Source organism: Lactuca virosa, chromosome 9, assembly GCF_052849685.1.
Source record: "Lactuca virosa cultivar CGN04683 chromosome 9, Lactuca_virosa_CGN04683_v6, whole genome shotgun sequence".
Lineage (NCBI taxonomy): Eukaryota > Viridiplantae > Streptophyta > Magnoliopsida > Asterales > Asteraceae > Lactuca > Lactuca virosa.
Window position 1 is genome coordinate 33,319,463 of NC_136434.1, and position 13,591 is coordinate 33,333,053.

General features: G+C 36.4%; 1 pseudogene; it reads right to left on the reverse strand.

The window, feature by feature from the left end:
* Nucleotides 1-436: 436 nt before the first annotated feature.
* Nucleotides 437-13,591, reverse strand: part of LOC145139112 (microtubule-binding protein TANGLED-like) — a 67,059-nt pseudogene continuing 53,904 nt past the window's right edge.

Sequence of the window (13,591 nt, forward strand, 5' to 3'; positions counted from 1 at the left end):
AGTCAGTCCATTCTTGTAGGGATAATGTCACTATAGCACATTGAACTTTTGTGATTTGTCCGACTTGACCAATTATGTTTTTTTTTTTTTTTTTTTTTTTTTTTTTTTTTTTTTTGCGTATTAGGTCATCTAGCTTTTACCGTACATATCAATTAGGTCATTATCGTTAGTTTTTAACCATTCCTCCGTTAACTAGTTTTCTAAATTACACGAATGGCCCATATGGTTTAAATTTCTTTCGTAATTAGTCGTTATCAGCCATGTTTTAAATCATACGAATAAAACTACCACAATTCTGAAACTCTAGGGACCAAAGTGTAACATTGTCATTATGGGAACATATTGCAGATTATTGTTATTTTATGATTATAAAAATGTGAACACCAAACATAAATCATATTGACATTAAGGAAATATCATATAAAAGAATGAAATCTTAAATTCTCTGGGTAGTTGTTGACAGTGGCCTCTGTTTCAATCCACTCATCATGTTCATCATCATCTTGCTACTATCCACGCTCTTCTGTACGGATGGTTTCCTACTCTTCAATGGAGAAACCAATTTACTTGCCAATCGAGATGGTGAAAAAGACCTCCGCAACTTTGCCGCCGTCGACACCTTCTTAGGAGTTGAAATCGACTTCTTCACAGAGGTCGTCCTTGGCGGTGACATCAACTTCTTCTTTTCGGTGACTGTCCTGGGCGGTGAGATTGACTTATTTTTCATGGTAGCCACCCCAGATCTGGTTGGAGATACGCAAATCGGTGGGTTCCTAGGCTTCAACGGCGAAGCCAATCTAGTCGCCAACCTCGACGGCGAAAATGACCTCCGCAGCTTTGCTGACGTGGAGACGTTCTTAGGCGGTGTCATCGCCTTCTTCTTCGCGCTGGCCGTTTTGGGTTTGGTCGGAGATACAGAAAGTGGTGGACTGCGAATCTTTACTTGAAACTTAGCCACAGCGGCAGGAGGCGGCGACGTCTTGATTAGAAACTTGTGAGGGGTGGTCTGACGGGTTCTTGCAATCACCGGCGACCTTGTTCTGCAAAATTTTTGGTTTTGTGAAGTTGTTATTAAATGGAAAAGGGGTACGGGAAGATCACAATTTTTCTACCCAAGGTTTGTTCTTCGGTGACACCCTATTCGCCGGAAACTGACCCTTTTCATTCTCGATTTCTTTTTTGGGTGGTGAACCGGAGACTTTGAAATTAATCTTTGATTTTTTCTCTTTCAAGTAAAGGAGAATGTAGATCTGATCGGATTATCCGTTTCTCTCTCTTTCTCCGTGACCGGAGCTCGGTGGTTTCTGGGGTTAACCTCAAATTTCGTCTGGAATCAGTCACCGAAGTTTTCAGATCGCTGCCGGCCCCGGTGGTAATCTTTTTGGCTTTGGTTTCAACAGTCACGATAATTGACTGACATTTGATTAGGCTTTTAAGTATCAAAAATAACTTAATACCAACAAATTATGAATAACAATGAATTTATCAGATTCAACATATTTGATCGATTTTGAAGGAGCGTCGAGTAAGTTGGGATACGAAAGAATTTAGGGAAGACGATGACAATGTTGCACTTTGGTCCCTAGAGTTTCAGAATTGTGGTAGTTTTAGTTGTGTGATTTAAAACATGGCTGATAACGACCAATTACGAAAGAAATTTAAATCATAGGGGTCATTCGTGTAATTTAGAAAACTAGTTACCGGAGGAATGGTTAAAAACTAACGATAATGACCTAATTGACATGTACAGTAAAAGTTAGATGACCTAATGCGTAAAAACAAAAAAAAAACATAATTGGTCAAGTCGAACAAATCACAAAAATTCATTGTGCTACAGTGACATTATCTCATTCTTGTATGTGCATATAAGTTATCTATTATTCATATTGACTGATGCCTGCTCATCTATCTCGTCCATTTTAACCACATTTATTTAATTATTTTTTATTTTTATTTCTTTTAAAACGGCAAATAATTATATATTTTTCTCCTCTTATTGGGATTGAACCCAAGACCTCCTAATTAGTTGTTAGTTTAAACTTCATGTTAGCCAATTGAGCTAGCTCCAACTTGTTACCGCATTTAATTAGTCATAACTTTTCTTTTTATAAATATAAAAGTTATTACGTTTTCTATTTTTTTGGTTTAAACTTAATTTTCTTATTTATATATTCCGAAAAAAATTTATATTTTTCAAATTTGTTTGGTTTTTAATTGACATTTTCTTTTTTTGAAAAATAAAATCCAATTTCTTTTCATTAAAAAAAGAAAAAAAACTGTATTTGACAAATTTTTTGTATAGTTTGGAAAGAATTGGGCTTGACTCAAACACTTACATATAAAAGTGATGAGTAAATTACACGCATGGTCCCTGTGGTTTGGGTAATTAGCAAGTTTGGTCTTTAACTTATTTTTTTTAACTCGGAAGGTCTCTACTGTTTGTTTTTGTTTCGTGCTTGGTCCCTACTGTTTGTTTTTATTGCACGTTTGGTCCCTATCTTACATAAAAATACTATTATTTAAATAAAGAAAAATGATTGATAGGTAATGTAAGGTGAATGGGGTGAGGTCGATGGTGTGTTTATTTAAATAAATTAAAAAATCAAGGGAAAAATAGTTTTTTTTAGATAAGACAGAGACCAAACGCGTAATAAAAACAAACAGTAGGGACCTTCCGAGTTAAAAATTAAAATAAATTAGGGACCAAAGACGCAAATTACCCTAAACCATATGGACCATTCATGTAATTTACTCAAAAGTGATATAGAAGATCTATGAGTGTTAAGGTGAGTTTAATCTATTATATGTATATATTATATTTTAAAACTTTCTTTGATTTTATTTGATATATGCCTCTATCAGACTATCACTCGGATACTGTATGCTACATATATATGTGTGCATTCACAAAATAATTTTGTAAAGATTTTATAGAAATGAGGACAAACTACTTCGTTTTGAAATGAGATTTTATCATAAAGTTGTGCATCCATTTAGGATATATTAAGACTAGGTGTAACATTCATGGGTACCTAATTTGAAATTTTGAAAGATATTTGTGATGTCATTTTATAATACCCTTACATGCATATGTATACAATATCATAGTTTATATATATATATATATATGTTGGATTAGTGTCTAAGGCTGTAACTATATTTGGTAAGTACTTGACCCGGTTGTGCATGGTCCTTTTGGGTTGCCTTCACCATAGCAACTTGACATGATGATTTGTTAAGAGAGAAGAGATATTATTGTTAATATATTATGAGAATAATATATTAAAGAAATAATAATGTTATTTAATTAATATAAGTCATATATTAATTGAGAATTAATTTGGTGACTTAAAGAGGTTAATTGAATAAATGGGCATAAACTGTCAAATGTGTGATAGTTGTATTTTGGGCTATGTATCCTTATGAATATGAGGGTGGACGAATTTTAGGGTTTGGATACCATAAAATAGTCCAAGCCTATTATCTAGAAGGATCTTGGATTGCTTAGGGCCTAAGTCATTCAATTAGGGTTAAAGGTGAAACCCTAGTAGCTCATAGTATAAAATGGATCCCTTGGGGTGGGGAAATCGGCACTCATGCAAGGCAAGAAACCCTAGGGCCGATGAACTCGGCGAGTTCCACTGTGGACTCGGTGAGTAGCTCCAACTCGGCGAGTCCATAGAGGTACTCGGCGAGTTCGAGCGTCAGAAGGAGGAAGTTTCGGGATTTCTTGCTGTTTTACTTGAGGATACTTGCCTTAACTGTTTTGGGTCATTAAAATCCGATTTTAATCATATATATATATATATATATGAGTATATTCTTGACCAAATAAAAGATAATTGTCAATTAGTTGAATAATAATTTCCTTATATGATTATAATTGATTATTTGAATAGAATTGGTAAATTGTCTTGCAAGTAATTCTAAATAAGATCAAATTGAGATAATCTAATTAGTTGATTTATATTATTTGCTATTTGATCCTTATGTTTTGAAAAGTTCTAAACTTGTCCTCAAGCTTTGAAATTTTATATTTTATGATTAAATGTTTAATTTGGATAATTTAAATTTCAATCCCTAGAATTTTACAAGTTTAAAATTCAACTATATACTATTATATTATTACAAGCTTAATATATATATGTATAATTTAAAATGCTAGTCTTACCGTTAGTAGGCCTCATTCACGAAGCCAGTCTATAAGGTGGGTATAAGGTTGCTGCCTATAAAATGGCGCTTAATGGGTGTACATTCACACCCACCGCTTGCTTGACTGGTGGAGGATCGTTAGCCGAACGGGTAGGATAGGGCAAACCTCCTCTCATTAATAAGTATAATGAATCTATATAAAGTAACTAAACATGTTTTATAAAATTCCCAATCTTAGTTACTTTAGGAAAAGTGAATTGATGCAATCCCATGAAATTACACTTTGTACCCTTGCTAAGACATTAATGGAGCGCGCGTGGTTAACCGGCACATTAATTGGGTTCTAAGCAAAGGTGGCAAAGGGTGACTCATTGTTTGTTATAGTTCAATGGAGCGTGTGTGGTTAACCAGCACATTGAATAGGTAACTGTAACAGTGGGGGCACCTTGTACATTTGCATGGTTATTCACACCCACTTTGTGATCCTCGGCATCCCAGTCACAAACGAGAGGGGCATATCGAGATTTAAACATGTCATTGAAAGGTTCAATGAATCTCAATGAAATCTAGGAATTCTCAATACATTTAAAACTTAAAGCTTATGTTTTTCATGGTGAAGAATTAGTGAATCGTCATTCAATTACCTCCAAATTATTTGCATGTTGGATTACGGCATCCCTTTTCTAATGTGTAAATAATGTTGTTGGGTCCTAGCCCTAATTTTCTTTTTGGGTGTTAATTAGGGGCTTAATTCTAATCAAACTTTGTTCCTTTCTATTTGTAGATGTCTAACGCAAACAACGCTACTGCTAGCTCATTCCCGCTAATGAGCCTTTGTCAAAAAGTGACTTTCGATGGAACGAACTTTAGCGAATGGATAAGATACATTCGCACGATCGCGCGTTACGAGGACAAAGAGTATGTTCTCGATGAGAAGCTCGAGAAGGTCAATCCAGAAACTGCTACTCCTGAATAAATGGCTGTCTTTGAGAACCATGAGCGTGATGCAACGAAGGTCCATTGCATCATGATAGCCACAATGAACTCAGAATTCCAAAAATCCTATGAGGACATGTATCCTTATGAGATGCATCTAGACTTGATGGAGAGATATCACCAAAGCGCGAGGCAAGAACGCTATGAGATCATAACGAATATGATCACTGCTAAAATGGGAAGTGGAGAGTCTCTAACTGTGCACTTGCAAAAGATGCAAAGGTATGTTGATCGTCTTCGCAAGTTGAATGTCAGCTTTGGGGAAGATTTGGCTATCGACATTGTTCTTCACTCCTTGCCCTCATGCTACAACCAATTTAGGATGACCTACCACATGAACAAGGAAGAGGTCACCCTAAGCAAACTCCAAGGGCTCCTGAGGACTGCTGAGAGCAACCTCAAGGACAAGTCTGTTGCACCAACTCCCAATCCACCCGTTGCTCCTGTTTTGGCTATTGGACAGGGAAGGGGCAAGAAGAGGAAGGATTTTTCAAAGAACCACCGCAAAGGAAAGTCACAAGATGGTTCCTCTTCTAGTGGGACCAAGGTTGATCCTGCTAAGCCCAACCCAAACCCAAAGGAGGCAGAGTGCCACCATTGCCACAAAATAGGACATTGGAAGAGAAGCTGCCCGGAATATCTGCAAGCCATCAAGGATGGGAAGATCAAGCCATCTTTCGCAGGTATTTACACAATTAAATCTAATGATTCATCTCATGCTATTTCTTGGGTTCTTGATACAGGGTGTGGTTACCACATTTGTTCTGATTTGCAGGGACTAGGAAGAAATAGGGATGTGGAGCTTGGAAGAATAAATCTAATCATGGGAAACAGAAGAACGTCGCCTGTCACCAAGATTGGAGTGTATTCTTTAGTGCTTAGAAATGGATTAAATTTAGATTTAAATAATTGTTGCTACTCGCCAGATATGGCAAGAAACATCATTTCTTTTCATGGTTTATTTAGCCAAGGATTTAGATATTCGTTTAATAATGAGAATGGTTTGATTTATGCTTATCTAAATGGTGTTTTATATTTTGAAGCAATGCCTTGTAATGGAATTTATGAAACTGTTATGGTTGTAGATAACCTAAGAAATGATGTGTTGTGTATGGATTCTTCCAATAGTATGGTAAAGCATCCTTGTGGCATTGTCGTCTTGGACATGTCAACAAGAAGCGCATAGCCCAACTCCAAAAGGATGGAGTGTTGGAGTCGTTCGACCTTAGGGAAGATGACACGTGCGAATCTTGTTTACTTGGAAAGATGACCAAGTCACCCTTCACTGGCACTTGTGCGAGGGGTGAGGGTTTATTAGATCTCATACATACAGATGTATGTGGACCCTTTAGATCCACCACAAGGGATGCAAATCGCTTCTATGTGACTTTCACAGATGATTATAGCAGATATGGGTATATCTACTTGATCAAGCACAAGTCAGAAACCTTTGAAAAATTCAAAGAGTTTAAACAAGAAGTGGAGAATCAATTGGGCAGGAAAATCAAGATGCTTCGATCTGATCGAGGTGGAGAGTACCTAAGTCTTGAATTCCACGACTACCTCAAGGAATGTGGAATAGTTTCACAATTGACGCCACCTAGGACACCACAATTGAATGGTGTAGCTGAGAGGCGTAATCGAACCTTGCTAGACATGGTTCGTTCCATGATGAGTCGTGCTTCACTACCTATCTCATTTTGGGGGTATGCCTTAGAGACTGCCGCCCATATCCTCAATTTAGTACCTACAAAGAAGGTTGCCAAAACACCTCACGAGATGTGGACAGGGAAAGCTCCCTCGTTGGCACATATCAAGGTTTGGGGCTGTGAAGTTTTCGTAAGACGAGAAACTCACGACAAGCTCGAACCTCGTAGTGAGCGATGTATATTCATCGGCTACCCACACAAATCCTTTGGATATCTCTTCTATAGACCGAGTGACAATGTTGTCTTCGTTGCGAGGAGAGGGGTTTTCCAAGAGCGGGAACTCATAAGCCAAGGAGACAGTGGGAGGCAAGTCGATCTTGAAGAGATTCAAGAGTCGAGCGATGAAGGAACCTCTAACGCTGGCGCTCAACCCGAGGAGGAAACTCCGGTTGAACCAATTGACGAGTCCTTACCTCTTAGACGTTCCGAAAGAGTTAGAGTTCATCCCCAGTTTTATGGTTTTCATATTACTACCGAAGGGGACACGTATATTAGTGATGGTACACTAATAAATCTAGATGAACCTAATAGCTATAAGGAAGCCATGGCAGGCCCAGAGTCTGTAAAATGGAAAGAGGCGATGGACAGCGAGATTCAGTCCATGTATGACAACCAAGTTTGGAATTTGGTTGACAATGTACCAGGTCGTAAGACGGTCGGGTGCAAGTGGATCTTCAAGAAGAAGACCGACGTGGATGGGAACGTGCACACGTATAAGGCGCGATTGGTTGCGAAGGGTTTCACTCAGACTCCTGGAGTTGACTACGACGAAACCTTCTCACCAGTTGCGAAGATAAAGTCTATTAGGGTGATGCTAGCCATTGCTGCATTTCATGACTATGAAATATGGCAAATGGATGTAAAAACCGCTTTCCTTAATGGGAAGTTGGCTGAGGATGTTTACATGGCTCAGCCAGAGGGTTTTGTCGATCCAAAGCATCCCAATAGAGTGTGTAAGCTTGAGAAGTCCGTTTATGGGCTTAAGCAAGCGTCTCGCAGATGGAATCTTTGCTTCGATGAGAAAGTCAAAGAGTTTGGATTTGTACGAAGTGAAGATGAATCATGTGTATATGTCAAGGCCAGTGGGAGTATAGTTAGCTTTCTCGTTTTGTATGTCGATGACATACTGCTCATAGGAAACAACGTCCCGACTCTGCAGGAGGTTAAGTCCTGGCTCGGGAAGTGTTTCGCTATGAAGGACCTCGGAGAGGCTTCCTATATTTTAGGAATAAGGATAGTGAGAGAACGAAGTAATAGACTAATAGGACTTAGTCAGAATACTTACTTGGATAAGGTACTAAAACGTTTTAGTATGGAAAACTCGAAAAAGGGAGAACTACCGATACAGAGTAATGCCAAATTGAGTAAGACTCAAAGCCTGAGTACAGAAGCCGAGATAGCCGAGATGAGCCGAATACCCTATGCTTCCGCAGTTGGCTCTATCATGTACGCTATGACTTGTACTCGCCCTGATGTGGCCTTTGATTTGAGCATGGTCAGTAGATATCAAGGGAACCCGGGCAGAGCTCATTGGATTGCGGTCAAGAATATACTTAAGTACTTTCGGAGGACCAAGGAATGGTTTTTAGTCCTCGGAGGGAGTGATGACTTAAAGGTGCGAGGGTATAGTGATGCCAGTTTTCAGACCGACAGGGACAACTACCGTTCACATTCGGGCTGGGTCTTTACCCTCAATGGAGGAGCAGTGACTTGGAAAAGTTCCAAGCAAGAAACTGTAGCTGATTCAACGTGCGAATCAGAGTACATTGCAGCAAGCGAAGCGTCAAAAGAGGCAATGTGGCTGAAGAACTTCATTGGTGATCTTGGAGTTGTGCCTGCCATAAAGGAGCCTATGGAAATCTTCTGTGATAATGAAGGAGCGGTTGCCTTGACCAAGGAACCAAGGGATCATGGTAGATCTCGGCATATCGACAGAAAATATCACTTTATTAGACATCGAGTAGAAGAAGGACACCTCGTGGTGAAGAGGGTATCGTCAGAGGATAACCCAGCAGATCCGCTTACGAAGGGACTGAGCAGGGTTAAGCATTTGCAGCACGCTAGGAGCATTGGGCTGAAGGACGATATTAGTTTAGATTAGATAGTTTGGAAACATGTAATAGATAAATGTAATTGACATTTGATGATTAAATAAATGAGTATTATTTATAAGTAAAGCTACTGTCTTATGTTAATTGTTTAACTATTGTTTCATTTTGCATGTTTTGACTTCCTGAATAATTAAGTTATTTGATAATAATCGAATTATTCGAATAGTCCACAGTCGTTCATATGTTGGAAGTAGATATGAATGAAGACTGTCATGAATTGGTGTGTAGATTGTCTAAAGTGTATTAGACATAGCAAAGGTTTGCTACAACGTTCATGAGTGCTTATGAACTTGATTTGAGCATTGGAATAAACCCACACTTGTTGGAATCACTTCATGGAATTTATCACGAGTGATCACAAGATGGTAATATCATATGGTCTTAAAACCTAGATATATGGTTTATTGTTTGTTAATTGGTTATGCATTGATAATGCGCAAACGCATCAGTAACTTGATGTTATAAAACGTATTGTTGTGTGTAATTTGATTAGTGGATAGTAAATGCATATAATTCGAAGTTTATCTATTCCTTTTATCCTAAGAGGGTAAAAGCGATATCAGGGCCCCTCGATGATTTGATTTGACTTATGTGTCGGGCCCGGTCAGGACTGAATTGATGTGTTCAATTAAGTTCTAAGTCAAGTAAATCTGAGATCGAGAAACAAATTGCAGGACAATAAGTATGACCATGTTCCATGTAATTGTCCGCACGGTATCCAGAACAGAGGATTATACGATCCCTTATCTGAAGGACAGGATACTGATAAGATCAGAGTTTGACAGCGTCTTTGAGAGCTACGATTGCTAATCGGGTTATATTTGCATATATAGTTACTAGACTTATCCAAGTGGGAGACTGTTGGATTAGTGTCTAAGGCTGTAAGTATATTTGGTAAGTACTTGACCCGGTTGTGCATGGTCCTTTTGGGTTGCCTTCACCATAGCAACTTGACAGGATGATTTGTTAAGAGAGAAGAGATATTATTGTTAATATATTATGAGAATAATATATTAAAGAAATAATAATGTTATTTAATTAATATAAGTCATATATTAATTGAGAATTAATTTGGTGACTTAAAGAGGTTAATTGAACAAATGGGCATAAACTGTCAAATGTGTGATAGTTGTATTTTGGGCTATGTATCCTTATGGATATGAGGGTGGACGAATTTTAGGGTTTGGATACCATAAAATCGTCCAAGCCTATTATCTAGAAGGATCTTGGATTGCTTAGGGCCTAAGTCATTCAATTAGGGTTAAAGGTGAAACCCTAGTAGCTCATAGTATAAAATGGATCCCTTGGGGTGGGGAAATCGGCACTCATGCAAGGCAAGAAACCCTAGGGCCGATTTCTCTCCCTCCTATCTCTCTCAAGATCATCTTCTTGCTATTTGGTGTTTGTAAGCCATTAGAGGAGTGACAATTGTGACTCTAAGCTCCAAGAAGAAGAAGTATCAAGCAAGTAATTCAAGGTATTCTTTTAGATCTGATTTCATATGATTAGATTCAATTGTTTACATTAGATCTAGTATTGTAAGTCTTGGATACAATGCATGTTCAATTAGAGAAACCTAGATCCAAGCATTAGGGTTTGCATGTGCACATAGGAAAGTTCTTATGGCTCAAACCCATCAATATATATATATATATATATATATATATATATCCTCTCTAATAAATGAATGCTTTTTTGTCACTTGTCATAATCTTATTCAAATTGCCAAATGTTATTTTGTGGTTATTTCTCTCCCTAACTGAAACACCCAACTTGCAGTGAAAACCACTCAAACTAGAAACTCTCAAAACTACAGTCACAAACAAATTCAAATAACATACTTCCCGGAACCGGGAACCCATCAGTCTAAACTTTAGAAACCATACCTTAAGTCTGATGATCATCCATTCATCGTACCTACCCCTAGTTCCTTGACTAGGAACACCACCAATCTATGCAGAAAGAATACTCAAGACATCCCAATCGTGAATTTCACCCAACCCCAAATCCAAAAATTATGCCCAAAACCTTAAATACACACTTGACTTCCTGACAAGTGATCACCAACCTGCTGCTCCCACGAGCGTAATGATGGCCAATCCAAGAATCTCACATTGCATCGTGTAACACTCCAAAAATCATAATAAATTTAAAATTTTCAAAATCAACCATTATTCAACATTGTTTACAAAAAGAGTGATTGTTTCAAAAGCATTATTTCAAATCAGAGTTTTCCTAAGACCCATTGATATAAAAAACAGGAAGCTGTGTACGATCACGCTTTTGCCTTCCCACGATCCTCAGAAGTACCTAAAATGATAAACAAAAAACTTTAAGCCAAAGGTTAGTGAGTTCCCCCAAAGTACTAGCACACACACATACATAACAACATATACTGGGTCCACAACTAAAAAGACTAGATTACCCCCTAACCCACAGTATGAGTATGGCATGCCAATCGGGCCCTCATCTCATATCTGGATTGCTCCTGAGTCCACAGTATGAGTCTGGTATGTCAATTGGGCCCTCAAATCATATCTGGATTGCTCCTGGGTTTGTTGGCTACCACATAAAGTAGTACAACCTCAACCCAGCACAATATGTTGACATATGTAACAGATAAACATAAACATAGAACCAGAAACTTCAGATAATCATACAAGTCTACTAATCAGCCACATTCCAGCATAATATCATCCTAACCAGGATAAATATCTAGCGGGCCGACATTGGTACCTTCGACCCATAAATGAAGGTTTTTTTTGCCACTTGTCACACTCTCATTCAATTTGCCAAATGTCATTTTGTGGTTATTTTGATTAATTTTTTTCCACATGTCATTTTATGAGTTTTTCTATTTTATTAAATTCCACATAATATTTTAATGTAATAATTGCAATAAATGTAGTAATAAATGGATATCAATTTCATTAATAAACTTACATTTTAATTTCAAAATTCCCAAAATTAAAGCTCATTAGTTTTTTTGTCTTTATTCAAATTATTTGTTTAAGTTTAAAAGATAAAAAACATTTTCATGATAATAATTCATTATTTTTCTTATTTTCTTATAAATTCAAAGTTCTCAAATATTTTGATATTTATATTTAACTTTTTTTTTAAATTAACCCATGTAATACATGGGTCTTACAACTAGTATATATATATATATATATATATATATATATATATATATATATATATATATATATATTTGTGTGTGTGTGTGTGAAAAGTGAATATACCTAACCTTATATAAGCTTAAGTGCCTAACTCTTAAAACTACGTCGTTTTAATTCAGATTAAAACTTCCACTTTGTTATTTGCAACATGTCTTCCTAATATTTGATTTCCTTATTCATTTCTCATTTATCTAATTTGCAACTTAATACTAAATTGTAATTTTGTAGACTAAAATAAATTGAATTATACAATTCTCCTTTATACATAAGTAGCTTCTTTTCAATGAACCACATTAATCAGAGTCTTCTAACATTCAAATCAATATATTCAGTATTTATTTTAATAAGAATCAATTCACTGAAAATAAAATAATTATGTAAAAAAAAACTTAAAAAGAATCCTAAGATTTATGAACCAAACTTTTATTAAATATTTTTTCTACGCCTTTTCCTAAAGAACTTATTTTTTTAAAATTTTGAATACGAGGGAATCTTAAAGATGGTAACATAAACATATACCTTAAATTACGTAGGAAATCTTGATTTTGGATGGAATATAGCAAAATTAGAGATGAGTAGATACATTTCGAATCAAAACGACGTAGTTTTTGAAGGTTAGGTACGTATGCTTATATAGGCCTGTTAGGTATATTCACTTTTCCATATATATATATATATATATATATATATATATATATATATATATATATATATGTTCAAATGTTTCTAGCAAATATTATATGTCTAAATGCACCAATCAGAATTTAGGAAAAAAGAAATCATTAATTAAATAATAAAGGGTAGCTTAGTCATTTTACCTTTATAAACCAAAAATAAATGTTGTATATATGGAAAATCATTAAATGAATATCACAGATATCCTTTTTAAATCGTTGTTTCATCTCACTAACCCTAATCCCTGCTCTTTTCTTTTTTTGATCGGCAGGCACAGGAGCGACCCAATTTCTTCTTCCTCCCTCTCCACCATTGGCGATTTATGCTTCCTTCATGCCACTGTCAAACGATATTTACTTGTAAGTACAAGGCTTTAATTATCCAAATCAAAGCTTGATCAAAGTAACAACTCAAGTTATGGGCAGAGAGAAAAAATGGTGCTGAAAGTATATGTTAATCGACTTTCCCAGACATCTCGTTCTATTCTCCTCTTCTATAGGTAAATTACATTCTTCATTTACATTGGGTGTTTTCTTTTTCTGTTCCATCCTTTACTTTTTCACATTTGGCAGTTTCGTTGTAGAAATGGCCTGAAAGAAAATTTGATTTCTATGTTGCACGCCAGGTGTTTGTAGAAATGCCTCAAAGAGAATTTGATGTTCAAATTCTTGAAGAACACAAAAATAATTCTAATTTGGTTATTTGTGTTACTTGGTTCTAACATGTGGTATGTTTATTTGTTAATTGCCTGAAAGAGTATTTCTTT